Source organism: Nicotiana tabacum, chromosome 3, assembly GCF_000715075.1.
Source record: "Nicotiana tabacum cultivar K326 chromosome 3, ASM71507v2, whole genome shotgun sequence".
NCBI classification, from domain to species: Eukaryota; Viridiplantae; Streptophyta; class Magnoliopsida; order Solanales; family Solanaceae; genus Nicotiana; species Nicotiana tabacum.
In genome coordinates, this window is record NC_134082.1 from 199,130,419 (window position 1) to 199,146,404 (window position 15,986).

Here is a 15,986-nt window from a genome sequence, read left to right on the forward strand (position 1 = left end):
ATGGGAGAGGGGCAGCCATGGTTAGAAGGGATGTGAGCTTGAGGAAGAAGAAGAAGATAGGAGAGAGGGGGGCAGATGGTTTAGATTTTTAGGGTTTTCTTCTCTTATTTTTGTTTTGTTTTGTCTTTGTTTTGTAAAAAATGAAAGACAAAGGGGGTTTGGGTCTTTTGAGTTATGGACTGGGTCGACCCAGTTCAAAATGGACTGGGTCGTAGGGAAGATTGGGCCATTTTTGGGCCTGTGGCTTGAAATTGAAGAAGAGGCCTAATTCCGACTTTCTTTATATTTTTGCTTTCTTTTCTTCTTTTATTTCTCTAAAACTAAATTATAAAAATACTTAACTTATTATTAAGAACTAAATTAAGTTATAAAAGCGCAAATTAACTCCCAATAACAATTAACGCACAATTAAGTAATAATTAAGCATAAAATTGTATATTTGGACATTAAATGCTAAAAATGCAAACGATGCCTATTTTTGTAATTTTTAATTTTTGTAAAACAAATTTAATTACTAACAATTGTAGGATTAAATCCTACATGCAAAATGCGACATATTTTTGTATTTTTTATTAATTTAGCAAATAAACATGCACAGACAAATACAAATAATTATTCAAAATATCACAAAATTGCACACCAAAGAAAAATCATTTTATTTTTGAATTTTTTGGGAGTAATTCTCGTATTGGGCAAAAATCACGTGCTTACAGCATGTAATGGTAAAAGCCTAAAGAAAATCCCCAGCAGAGTCGCCATGCTGTCGATGCCCCCTTTTCCTCTAACCGTGGGGTCAGAGATCGGGTATACGACATTAGGAGGACAACTCTATTCCCTTTCGAGAATTGGGTTTGGAAGTTGAAGAGTCGCCACCTAATGATTATAGTGCATTAGGACACTTTAAGAAGGGTTTGAGATGAAGAGACCAGAGATTAGGGTAAGGGCTAGAAATTATCTCGAGAGGAAGGTGTTAGGCACCCCTCAAGATCCACTAGTATGGTTCCCGACCATGCTACAATTGTGACTTTAAGAAGACAAGTAAGAGAACAAGTAAAGGGATTCACATAGCTTAGCAAACAAGCTTAAGAGTTGAAGAAATAGAGTGTTTAGAAAATTAGTCTTAAAAGAAAACTAAAAAAACAAATTAACAAATAAAGGGAAAGGGGGTCCTATGTTTATTGATAATATGGATCACATCAATGCAATATCCAGCAATCACTCCTCAAAAGAGGGGTCGCATGTGATATTAGCGCACCGGCCATCATATCCATATTTTACCCTTCCCACCCTGTTAAGGTATTAAAGCGCGATTAGTCTCATTTACTTATTGCATGCTAATACCCGTCCCGACCTATCAGTCCTGGGGTATTAGGACTTCTAATCCTAAAAGGGGGGAGAAAAGGGATAGAGGCATATATGGAGTTTCAAAAGGATAAAAAGACTAGGGCGTCAATCAAAACAAGTAGCAAGTAATGGGGAATAAACAAACATACAAAGGCTTCACATAACCCCTTTGAATCACATAGCAGCTAGTTTAGCATGACTTGCACGTACTGATTTGGTCTTTAAAGTTAAGAAATTAAGAGGCGGACGAATCGGTTTAACACATAAAGTTGGATAAAAAGTCTGCATCAAGCCCCTCGGATCTGATTGTTAGTTATTGAGGTCTTAATGCAGAAGAGTTTAAAAGAAAATAAAGACTGCAGTAAGTTTATCAACGAATTTGAAATCAGCGGATTGTTTGAGTAGGAAAAGGGAATGCAGAAGAGTTGTGAAAGAGTTTGAAAGGCAAGAATATCTTTAAGAAAAGAGTGAGTTACAGGACTATTTTAAAAGACAATTTCAGGGACTGAGTAAAACGTTTAGGCAAAATGTTTAAAGAACTGTTCAGGAAAAGATGCAGATTTGAAGAGTTTAAAAAGCATACTGATTTACAAGAGTTTTATTGAAAGCATTACATCAAGACATTAAGGACCAGTTAACGGATTGTTACTGCTTAAACGAATCAGACAGGTTTGAGACGAAACCCCATAGGCATGGTATCTATACTTGATTTTAAGGCCTGTTAAAGAGTTGGTAAATAGATGAATGTTTAATTACCCTATAGTTTGCCTAACGCATATGCATTTCCTATAGGCATGGTTTCTATATGCAATTGATTACATGAATGTTAGAATCCTATAGGCAGGATCTCTAGTGATTTGCAATATGATTAAACGTTAAACCCTATAGGCATGGTATCTAGGTGACTGAATTAGGAACATTAAACAAACCTATAGGCAGGATTTCTAGTAAAATTTAAAGCACAAAAGACCTATAGGCATGATCTCTACCCTTTGATTTATGCAGGCAACATAAACCCCTCCCACACCCTTTACTAATATTTTCCCCGAGTTTCTTTTACAAAGTTATTACAGAACTGGAAGGAAAAGACTAAAAATAAATACATCAAAACTACAGACATATCCGAGGAAGCCCAATGCAACCTTAATGTCCAACACATGTGTTTCACCAAATCCATATTCCAGTTCCAAGGCCTTCTCCTTACTCAGAATGTTTTCAAAGTTCCAAGGAGTCTTAAGAACTCCAGGCAATGCTGAACACTCTGAGTAATTATAATAGCAACAGAGTAGTGCAGTGTGGAAATGCCAGCCCTCGGGCATCCAAGTTCAGAGGGAGCTCAAGGGTCCCAAAGCATGGCTTACCAAAGGGGAGCAGAACTTAAGGAACTAGGAGTAAGTGTAAAGTGAGGGGAGTTGAGTGAATCAGAGCAAAGGGTGGTCATACCCAGCCATGAGTATAGGCTGGCACATCCCTGACCCTTTACTTGATCCAAACAAAAAAAGAGCAGACTTTTAAAAGTCAGACTTGAGCCTGGATGGTGATTAGGACACTACCAGACTCTAGTCAAGGCTCAGCACATAAAGGGGTCAAAGGGAAAGGGTTCACATGGAAAGCATGTATAGAAAAACATCAAGGAAGGACAAGAAAGCATAACAGAACTTAAAGGTGCAGAAACATGAAGAAAGAACATAACAGACTAAAGTATAGCTACAGAATGCAGGAAAGCACAATACAAATATATAGTGAGGGACATGTGAAAGGGAGAAGTAAACACATAGTTTTGGAGAATGTTATTTAACTTATGGAGACATACCAGTTGCAACTTTCAAATAGCAGAACAAACAAAGCAAGAAAACAGCCAGAGAGTCCACTCAAGCCTCAGCAAACACTTGAAAAAAGCAAGCAAGATTCTATAGTCTAGCCTTGGCTTTCAGCCGACTAGACACAACAGTAGTACTAATAGTGATAAAGAGAAGAGAGCTTTTGGCGTGTGTGTGTTTTTGAACCCTATTGTTCGTGTGTTTAAAGAAAAAAGAGCAGGGTATTTATAGTTTAAAAAACCAGGCAAGTAAGCAAGGCAAAGAATAATTCAGTTTCAATTAGAATCAATCAGGAGAAAGGGATTCCTTTAATTAAGGAGTCCAAATTTGAACGGTAAAAGGGTAGAGTTTTATTTAAGGAAAGAAAATCAAGTAACACATTGGGCAATGAAGGGTAAATACATAAGGGAAGTTTAAAAATACATGGTTAGGTAAATAAGGTAAGAAGTAAATCTACTAGTACATAGTAAATCAAGGAATCAAGGATTCCAAATCAATAATGAACCAAGTCATAAAAAGGTCTAAATTAGACAAAGAAAGAATCAAACAAGCTCACATAATGGTAGTCTAAAATCAATCCCCAAAATTAGGGTTATTTCGAGAGGGAAAGGTCTGACTATAAAGAGTGCATAGCTTTAAACATGCGAGGCTGGAATTAAACAAACAGAGTGGTCATGCAATCAAGAGTAGAAGAACATAGCTAGAAGAGAGTGTCAGATAGAGAAATCAGAAGGTCTTGCAAAGCTTAGCAAGAATCAGAGAACATGAGACGAACTTAGAAATTAGCGTTTTTGAAATCAAACTAGTTTAGACACAGGAAGCAAAACAATCGCACACAAGTGTTTTGAAAACCACCAAAATCTAGGGTTTCCTCCATAGATTAAATGTAAAGACGAAAGCATAGAAAATGAAGCAAAGTAAACTCAGAAAATCCAAGGAACATAAACATTTCATGGAATCATAATGAAAGAAAACACAGTAAAGGAAATCACTAGCAAACCCTAGGAGGAAATACAGTAAAAGAAAAATACATAGAAACCATAGTGAAAACACTTAGGAGTTACAGCAAAGCAAAATACGGTAAGAAATCACAGTAGAACAAGTAAAAATCAAGGAAACCCTAGGTTCGAGAAGACGAACAGTTTTGAAAGCAAAAACTTGAAATGATGTAAGAAATACTTTAAAAACCTCAGAAACAGCACGGATCTAAAGTAGATCTAGAGAGAAATAAGAAAACCTCGAAATGGCATAGGGTTTCAAAGAAACCCTAGAAAATGAGAAAGGCCTGGAAAAGGGGCTGCTCCGAGTCGAGATGGACTTATAAGGCTAAGACACGCCGGAGATGAGCCGGAGATGGCCGGAGATGGCCGTAGAACTTGAATCGACAAAGGTCCAGGTTCAATTCTTCGTGGCCAAGGCCATGGAACTTCAGTAATCAAGTGCGAGGAGCCTTAGGAGACTGGTGGGTGGTGAAACCACCATGGATTTAGGTCAGAAAATGGCCGGAGAAGGTGAAGGGAGCTCATCGGAGAGGCGAGTAGGTGGAAGGTTCCAGAGAGAGTGAGAGATAGAGAGATAGAGACGAGTGAGTGAATGAGAGGGGATTGGGGGGTCGTTAGGTTAAAAAGGAAAGGGCAAACGGGGGTCGTTGATTAAAACAATCAACGACCATGATTTTAAAATGGGATCCAGGCGGGTTCGTTTAATTGGGTCTGGGTCGGGTAGAAATGAAATTGGGTTGGGAATTAGGGAGTTAGAATTAGGTTGTAATTGAAATCAAAAAGAGGCTAAAATTGAAATAGCCGTTTTTCCGTTTTGAATTTATAAAAATAGTAAAAGATGTTAAAAATCAAATTAAAAATAATGGGTTGATAAACAATATGTAGGTATTAATTTAAAAATATTAGGATTGATTTTGTAATAAAAATTGCTATTAAATCTAGAAGTAGGCTAAAATTGCAATTTCGTGCAATTTTAGTTTAAAAATACCAAATGGACTTGTAAAATTATGCAAAAATCATGTAAATTATATTTTGACGTAAATGTGAGAGTGAAATAAATTATTCACCAAAATGGCAAGTTTTGGGATTAATTAATGGATTTTATAGTGCATAATAGGCCATAAATTGGTCTTAAAAATTATTAAAAATGCCAAAATCTTTTGGGATGCTCATATATGCACACATATGCTATTTTGAAAGTGTTTTAAGTATATAAAAAAATACATAGGGAAAAATTGGGTATCAACACAACCATTGCTGAACCCACTGACCAGTTGTATAAGAGACTCAAAGCCGCTGGTTATGTCACCCCTCATCCCTGTTGCAACCCCTGAGAACCCTTCTTAGTGGATTAACACAAACAAATTCTGTGCATACTACTCCGGCATGAAAGGGCATACCATCGATGAAAGCCGCTCCTTGAAGGACAAGATACACTCCTTGATTGATAACATGATTATTGTGGCGAAGGAACCCGCTCTAAATGTCCGCAACAACCTGCCAGACCATAAGGGTGGAGGTATCCACATGATTGAAATAGAAGATGACTGGGATCCCGAGGGATCAATTGGGTTGATCACAAAAGGTAATGACCCAAAGAAACCAACAATTACTCTTAACCCAATCATAGTCCAAATTTAACCGTTTGAGGACGCTGAGGTGAATATGTTTGTACCACTCGAATCGTCCGCAAAGACACCAGCACCAATTGAGGTTGAATTAGTGTCTCTGGAAAATGTACCCGCACCATTTGAGGTTGCGGTTTTGCCACCCAAGGAACATGCTCCGTTTGGAGTGAGGATATCCACACCGATCCCAGTGGCAATGTCGTCCGTGGCACCATTTCATACAAAGGTTATACCCTGGGACTATATAGCCGAGGTGAGAAGGAAAGGCAAGGTCAGGGTTGAAGAAACTGCAGCACAGGGTATGACAAGAACTGGCAGAGTCTATACCCCTGAACATCTACCTGAATCAAGCAAGCAGGCCTCCAACCGGCCACCCCTCATTGAGACAGATCCTGATGATCTATGGAGGAAGATACTGGCCAAGGAATATTCGGTCATCGACCAGTTAAACAAGATGCCAGCACAAATATCCATTCTCTTTTTTCTGCAAAATTCTAAGGCTCACAAGAATGCTTTGTTAAAGTTGCTCAGTGAAGCATACGTACCAAGTAACATCACTAGCGGGGAAGTGGCTAATATGGTAGGACAAGTTCATAAGATCACCTTTCATGAGGACGAGCTGACCTGAAGGGCTGTGGCACAACAAAGCACTGCACATCACCATGCAATGCGAAGACTATTTCATCACCAGAATCCTAATCGATGGAGGTTCCAATGTTAACATTTGTCCGCTGGTAACACTCAAGAAGCTGGGTAAAGAACTACACGATATAAAAGATGGAGCTATCAATGTGAAAACCTTCGATGGTTCCCAGAGATCCACCATTGGTGAGATGGTTCTATGCTTGCAAATGGGACCAACATGGTTCGACGTCGATTTCTAGGTGATAGATGTGCTAGCATCTTATAACTTACTGTTGGGACGACCATGGATTCATGCCTCTAGGGCCATAGCATCAACACTGCATCAGGTAGTGAAGTTCGAATGGAATCACCAGGAAGTGATCATTAACGATGACGGTAGCAACCCTATATACAGTCGCCAGACCATTTCGGCGATCGAGAGAAGAAAGAAGCTAGGTGGAGAAACTTACCACCACATTGAGCGGGTCAATGCTATCAACAAAGACAAATGGTGGGATAGCAAAATCAAGAGTATACTAAATTGGAGTGGGTACGAACCAGGCAAAGGGCTCGGCAAGAACCTCCAGGGAATCTCTGAGCTCATAAAACTCAAGAAGCATGGCACTACTTTCGGTCTGGGATATGATTACACCTGGGAAGAATTCAACAATTGGTCACCACCATGGCGTGGTCCTTACTATCCGCTAGAGCAGCCAATACCGCATCTGGAGCAGACTTTCCAACAGGCTGACATTATTTATGGGTCAGACGAAGAAGAAGCACTTGCAGCGGTGAAGAACTTGTTCCTAGAAGACAATGATATGGACTGTTGTGTTGTTCTCGAGGAGGAGGGTGAGGAAGAGACTCGGGGTAGCAAGCCTAAAACAAGCATCATTCATTGTTTTTATTTACTAAATGATTTTCTTTTCGCATTTTTAATTCCCGCAATAAGATCTTTAATGTTCAAAACAGTTATGCAATTTATCAAAGCATTTTGACTTTTCTTATGGATCAACACTCATTATCGTTTTCTCTCATTACTTTACTTATACAGCACTACTATTACTTATCTTGATGAACAAATGATTGTGACATGTAATGAGACAATGCAACAAACAAACATTGATTCAGAGGAGGATGACATACCTGACAAGATTGTTAAAGAAGTTGAGAACTTTAAGAACAGACCTAAATCCAACCTGGACGAGACCGAAATTATCAACCTGGGAGATGTAGAAAAGTTTAAGGAAACATGAATCAGCGTTCACCTATCGCCATCAAAAAAGAAAGAATACACAGAATTTCTAAAGGAGTACGAGGACATATTCACCTGGTCGTATGATGACATGACTGGTCTGAGTACATCTATTGTGGCTCACAAATTAACAACCGATCCAACATGTCCACCGGTAAAGCAAAAGCTCAGAAAGTTCAAACCTGATATGAGTTTGAAAATCAAGGAAGAAGTCACCAAGCAGGTCAAAGCTAAGGTTCTCAGGGTAGTAGAATACCCGACATGGTTAGCCAACATTGTGCCAATGCCAAAGAAGGATGGGAAGGTCAAAGTCTGTGTCAACTACCGGGATCTCAACTGGGCCAATCCGAAAGACGACTTCCTTTTGTCGAATATACACATCCTGATTGATAATTGTGCAAAGCATGAGCTGCAGTCATTTGTAGATTGCTTCGCTGGTTATCATCAGATCTGGATAGATGAAGAAGATGATAAAACGGCTTTCATTACGCCGTGGGGAATGTACTGTTACAAGATGATGCCATTTGGCTTGAAGAATTCAGGGTCCACCTACATGAGGGCCATGACTACCATTTTCCATGATATGATACACAAGGAGATAGAGGTATATGTAGATGATGTTATCATCAAGTCCAAGAAGGACACTGATCACATGGAAGATTTGAGGAAGTTCTTCAACAGATTGTGAAGGTACAACTTGAAACTGAATCCTGCAAAGTGCGCATTTGGGGTTCCTGCTGGGATACTGCTTGGGTTTTTTGTGAGCTGCCTAGGAATAGAATTGGATCCATCAAAAGTCAATGCTACTCAATAATTGCCACCGCCAAAGAATAAGAAGGATGTGATGAGTTTCTTGGGAAGGCTCAACTATATCAGTCGATACATAGCACAGTCTACAGTTATCTGTGAGCCGATCTTTAAGATGTTGAAGAAGGACGCCGCTACCAAATGGACTGATGACTGCCAAAACGCCTTCGATAGAATCAAGGAGTACTTGTTAACACCACCAGTCTTAGTCCCGCCCGAGCCAAGTAGACCCTTGTTACTCTATTTTGCAGTATTGGATGGAGCTTTCGGTTGCGTTCTGGGGAAGCATGATGAAACGGGGAGGAAGGAGCAGGCCATTTATTATCTTAGTAAGAAGTTCACCCCGTACGAGGCCCGGTATTCTTTATTTGAACGCACCTGTTGTGCTTTGACTTGGGTGGCTCAGAAGTTGAGACATTACTTCTGTGCCTATACTACATATCTCATATCAAGGATGGATCTTTTAAAGTACATCTTTCAGAAGCCCATGCCCACTGGCAAGCTAGCCAAGTGGCAAACCTGTTGAGTGAGTTTGACATTGTCTAAGTAACTCAAAAAGCAGTCAAGGGACAGACCCTAGCAGACCACCTTGCTGAAATCCCGTGGATGGAGAATATGAACCCCTGAAAATGTATTTTCCTGATGAAGAGGTATCAATCATAGGAGAAGACATCACAGAATCATATGACAATTGGAGAATGTTTTTCGATGGAGCAGCAAATTTCAAAGGAGTTGGCATAGGAGCAGTCCTAGTATTAGAGACCGATCAACATTATACAGTGTCCGCCAAACTCAAGTTCCCGTGCACCAACAATATGGCCGAGTATGAATCCTGCATCTTAGGACTCAAAATGGCCATTGACATGAACGTTCAAGAATTGCTAGTAATTGGGGATTCAGACCTACTTGTACATCAGGTGCGAGAAGAATGGGCAACCAAAAACTCTAAGATACTCCTGTATCTGCATCATGTACAGAAATTGAGATAAAGGTTCACGAAGACGGAGTTCCAACATGTTCCCAGAGTCTAGAATGAGTTCGCCGATGCATTGGCTACCCTGTCATCTATGATACAACATCCAGACAAGAATTTCATTGATCCCATTCTGATAAAGATCCATGATCAGCCAGCTTAATATGCCTATGTTGAAGAAGAAGCAGACAGAAAGCTTTAGTTTCATGATCTCCAAGAATATTTGGCAAAAGGAGAGTACCCAGAGTTTGCAAATCCTACTCAGAAATGCACACTTCGGAGATTGTCCAACAACTTCTTTCACAGCGGAGGAATCTTGTATAGGAGGACTCCTGATTTGGGATTATTAAGGTGTCTCGACGCAAAAGAAGCATCCAGGCTACTAGAGGAAATTCATGCTGGGACCTACGGTCCACATATAAATGGCTTTGTCCTAGAAAAGAAGATACTCTAGGCTAGTTACTTTTGGATGGCCATGGAAACAAATTGCATCCAGTATGTCTGAAAATGCCACCGATGTCAGATACATGCATACATGATAAAGGTACCTCCAAATGAGCTTAATACAACAAGCATACCATGGTCGTTCGCCGCTTGGGGGATGGATGTTATTGGACCAATCGAGCCTGCGGCTTCCAACGGACACATGTTTATCCTAGGAGCCATCGACTATTTCACCAAGTGGGTAAAAAAAGCATCTTACAGAGCAGTAACTAAGAAATTCGTGGAAGACTTTGTCCGCGACCGCATCGTTTGTCGATTCGGAATTCCAGAGTCAATCATTACTGATAATGGCTGCAACCCCAACATCAACTTGATGAAAGCTATGTGTGAAACTTTCAAGATCAGACACAAGAATTCCACAGCCTACAGGCCTCAAATGAATAGAGCTGTAGAAGCCGCCAATAAGAATATCAAGAAGATATTGAGGAAAATGATAGAGAAGCATAAATAGTGGAACGAGAAGTTATCATTTGCTCTACTAGGATATTGCACAACAGTCCGCACATCAACCGGAGCAACCCCCTATATGCCGGTTTATGGTATAGAGATTGTCATTCCCGCTGAGGTAGAAATTCCTTCCCTAAGAATCATACAAGAATCTGAGCTCAACGACGCAGAGTGGATAAAAAGTCGTTATGAGCAACTAGACCTTATATACGGAAAAAGAATAAATGCAGTTTGCCATGGTAAACTCTATCCGAACAGAATGTCCAGAGCCTTCAACAAGAAAGTCAAACCAAGACAGTTCACACCGGGGCAGCTGGTGTTAAAGAAAATTTTCACATATCAAGATGAATCCAAAGGGAAGTTCTCTCCCAACTGGTAGGGTCAATACATGGTTCACCGGTTTCTGACAGGAGGAGCCCTCATACTTGCAGAAATGGACGGAAAAGTCTGGCCAAAGACGATTAATTTAGATGCAGTCAAGCGTTACTATGTGTAATCTTTATGCTTCCCCTATATGATGTAATTGAACTACGCCTGACATGATTCCTGTTTAAGAGGGGATATGTAGGCAGCCCTACGGGTTCAGTCATAATTCAATAAAAATTTCATTCCCCCCCCCCCCCCAATTGGAAACTAGGGCAGAATTTTGAGGAGGACCCTCAAAATTCCGAAGTAATTTTAGCGGATCGCTGCACGAACAACAGTCAGAAACGTCAACCCATCAAACTGGGGCAGAATTTTGAATAGGACCCTCAAAATTCCATAGCAAGAGAGGTTTCAATGTCCCGAACCACGTCACAGTCGTCGGTTTATCTAAAAGCTATTTTTAATTATACACTTATGTCATACTTTTACAAAATCATGCATGTTTATTATCGAAACTTCTTTATTTGGCAATGCTACCCCAATGATACAGACAGTATCACCAGATCAAAGCCGAGCAAGTCAAGAAAAGCCAGCGGGGATACGAACTGACCTTCCCCCTTACAAAACTTACGATTTTTCTTTGGATGCAGGCACTAGGATTGCGAAATCATCAAACATACTATACACCCATGGGACAAATATTATTTAGGAATACAACTCTCAGAACCGTTGCACTTACCAACATTTGTTATCCGCACACACCAGTGATGTTCCGTATGTCACAATGCTCTCAGTAATCACAATATCACAATCTTCTATCAGCTAAGAAAATGCTACTATCATTCATTATTTCATTTTGCATAAGGTTACCATTCTGTCTTTCGAGACTAAACACTGTCTCTGTCTGCATTCTTGCATAAGGCTACTATTCTGCCTTCCAATCTGCATAAGGCTACCTTTCTTCCTTCCGATACTAAACGTTGTCTCCATCTGCATTCTTTGCATAAGGCTATCATTCTGCCTTCCGAGACTAAATGCGGTTTCCATCTACATTTCTGCATAAGGCTACTATTCTGCCTTTCGAGACTAAATGTTGTCTCCATCTGTATCTTGCATAAGGCTACCATTCTGCCTTCCGAGGTTAAGCTCTACCTCTATCTGCATTTGCATCTTTGCATAAGGCTATCATTCTGCCTTCCGAGGCTAAGCTCTGCCTCTAATTTTCTTCAACACTAAGCATTATCCCAAGCACTATTTATCTCGCTTTTCTTATAGGCCAAGCTCTGCCCTTCAAATCACAAGACTAAGCTCTGTCTTGTCCGCATCACACTAATGCACCCTTCATGGGCTGAAATATCACCAACTCATCTGAAGGCGTCATCGTTCGGAGGCACCATCTTCATAGCCCGAGAACACCATGTCATGGCCTAAGGATCCCTTTCAATCTTTTGCATATCAATGATTCAAAGGCATCATGGTTCGGAGGCACCATCCTCATAGCCCGAGAGAATCATTTCATAGCTTGCGAATCCTTTATCATACACTTCATGTCCCAGGACATCATGGTCTAAGGACGTCATCCTAACCATCCAAAGACAACATTCATGGTCTGACGGGAATTTGCATCATGTTTAAATTTATGCACAATATACGCTTGTATTGTTCCTAATTGCAGGTAAAGCAGTAAGCAACTACCATCCCGGCAGGAGCGATCCCGCTCCAGTTCCCGCAGCCATATCAAGCCTTAATCATCCCCATAAACCTGCCATGCACCCCGCCCTGGATATTGCGTCCGTTCTTGAAATCGCTTCATCGGTACACTCCGCCGGTGGATCCTAAACTACATATGGCCTAATTCCTGTAAAACCAGGGATATGTAGGCAGCTCAGAAGCCAGGGTGCGACCTAAATCTTCTTCAAACCATTTCGCTCGGTCAAAATTGGCCATCATATCTTTATCCGACAACTCTTTCATCCTTCCCGGGTAAAGAGAGGCAGTTGTTGATACCCAATTTTTTCCTATATATTTTTCAATATGCAAAATACTTTCAAAATAGCATATATATGCATATATAAGCATTTACAAATGTTTTATTATTTTTTTCATAATTTTGTAAGGTTTTTAAATTGATTTATTTCCCTTTTTCCATCCATAAAATCCCAATAATTACGTCCAAAATTATCATTTTTGATGATTCATTTAGTGTATTTTTATATTAATGCCAAAATATGGCTAAGTTAATTTTTACAATTTTATTTAGTATTTTTTAAAGCTAATTGCATATAATGGCAATACTAGTCTTTTTAAGGTTCAATTGTGTTTTATATTAATAAAATTAAGCCCTATGTTTTTAGATTATTATTTACATGTTGTGAATCATTTTAGCACTTTTAATTTATTTTCAGAAACTTATTTACTATTTTTTATAATTTAAAAGGGGAAAATTGGCTATTTAAATAATAGCCCATTTGTATTTCAATTCTAGCCTAAATTGAACCCCAATTCCCTAGCCCAATTCTGAATTAAACCCAACCCTAGCCCAATTTAAACGACCCAAACCCGGATCCCCACATACCCCATTTAATCTAGACCGTTGATCATTTAGATCAACGGTCCCCATTCACCCTTCATAAAATAAACCCAAACGACCCCTTACCCTAACTCATTTTCTCACCACCTGCCGCCCTTGAATCCCTTTCCTCTCAATTCTCTCTGCAGCCTCACATAAACCTTAGCCGCCGTCACCCAATTCCACCTTAATTCCTTTCAAACCCTACCTAATCCATGGACTCCCATGGCTGTTCGAGATGTATACCAGCCTCCTACATCTTCTGGTGGCCCATTTGTGTGATTTCACGAATAGATCTCGAAGAGATCTGGTCCAGTCCTTGCTCAACCTCTATCTATGGTCTTTCTCCAGCCATTCATGGCTGTTCAAGTCAGATCCTTGACTTTTCTGGCTAGATCGGTAACTTTCAAAGCTTTTCTCACTTTTCCGGGTTCTCTAAAACCCTAGCTTTAAGGTCTTTTGATTTTCTTTCAGATCTATCTTAGATCTGTGTTTATTACGAACTTCTTGAGTGTATTCTCGAAGGTTCTTCGATTTTCTTTCAAAATACTCTTCATTTTTTAATGATTAGGATTTCTCTTAACTTTTTTAAAGATCTCTTCTCTAAATTTAATGTTGTTTATGATTTTACTATGTTCAAATGACTTGTTTATGCTTTCCTTCTACCTGATTCAGCATATTGAAAACCCTAGGCCTTTTTTGTCTTATCCGAGTTCTGAAACTGTCCTTATTTGTTTGAATGTATACTTGTTCGATTAAGTTCTTTGTTTCTGACTCTCTTTTCCTTGTTTGACTTATCTGATTCTGAGTTCTTATCATCTCTTAAACTCGACTACTGTTGAAGACCTAATTTCTTAAAAGAATTTTCCTCACTTATTAATATGAGTTTGAAGTCCTTTACTTGTTTCTGGCTTTCTTACCTATTAGTTTGGTTCTCTGCACTTTGGTTCTATGTGACTACCTGACTACTGTACTTCGAATGGGTTTCTTTTACTACTGAATCCTAGTTTACCCCTGCTGCTACTGTATGTTTGTGTTGCTTCTTTTTGTCAACATGTTTGACCCTACATGCCTGTTCATTCCTTGCTATTTATATGTTGAGGTGCAGAGTCATGACTCTTCCTTGAATGATCTTGATTCCTTCAATATTGCGACTGATTGCAAAAGTTTTCTTATGAGCCCTAATTTTATTCGTTTGCTTAAATTAATTGATTCCCCTCCTTTGATTACTGTGATATTTTACCTTGCTGAATCCTTTCTCAAAACTAAGCATATTTTGTACTTAGACTCAATTATTTACTTCATACTTTTATTGCCCCTTATATGGAAATAATCAATCTTTCTCAAACTGATTTCTTTCCTTAATTAACCATGTTAGTATCCGCTAAGCAGTGATTCCTTAATTAAAGGGAATCACTTGTGTTAATTGATTCCGATTGTGATTATTCCATGTTTGAGTTGGAACTTTACTGCTTACCTTATTCTTCACTCTTTTTCAAATCTATAAATATCCTACCCTCTCTTCTTTCAAACACGAACAATTTGAGTTCAGAACACACGCTTACACTCAAAAACTCTCTCTTTCTTTACTACTACTTGTGTTATTGCTTTGTCTAGCCGACTGAAAGCCAAGGCTAGACTGTGGAATTTTGATTGATTTAGCTTTCTGCACTTGGCTTCTCTACTGGTATGTCCTAGTTAATTTTAAAGCCTCAACAACAACATGTTCCTTTAATTGTTTCTGTTTCCCTCATTCTTGTTTACTTCTATTTGGGTTTCTGCAGTCAAGTTACTTTTACTAGCATGCTATAATGTCTCTCTTTCCCCTTTAATGCATTTCCCTATGTGTGTTTTAAAGCATGCTCTATCAGTCAATTGTTGTGTACTTACTGTCCTATGAATCCCAAACCCCCATATCCCCTCTATGTGTTTGTGTTCTTTTGGCTGTTTTGTGGCCATGCCAGCATCAGCTATTGCTGTGATGTCCAAACCAGACCCCTGCTGGGGTCATGTGCTTACAGACAAGTGTACTCCCAAAACCCCTTGCCCCTTTTGTATGACTACTGATTCTGTGTAGTTTTGAGCTTTACTACTATAATTGCTTTCCATCACCTCTGTTACTAATTGCTTTTCAAAAAAATGGACTGTCAGACCAGCTTTTTAAAACAAATCTCTTTCAACAAATGTTCTGTACTTCCACTATATTCTTAGAATCTAGGTTCTGCCCCTCTTGTGTGAGCCTTGCCTTGGGACCCTTGAGCTCCCTCTGAACTTGGACACATAAGGGCTGGCCCTACCACATTGCACTCATTCTGTCTGGTTATGCAAATCTAGGTGTGAGCACTTCCCGGGATCCCTTGAGGTCCTTAGGAAACTTTGACACACCCAGATATGAGAAAGGTTTTGGAACATATTGGCTTTTGAAGTGATTTATTACATAACTCAGAGAGGAAGTCAAGATCAGGATTCCTTTGGTTGTAATTTTTTTTGTTTCTGCACTTTCTTTTTTGTAATTCAATCATTTGGTCTGTAATAATTTGTAAACAATATGGGGGTGATTAGTGAAAGGGTGGGTAGTTGTATATTGTGGGTAAATTGGGTAGATAACATGCCTATAGGGTCTATTTTGATTCCAAACATGGCCTGTT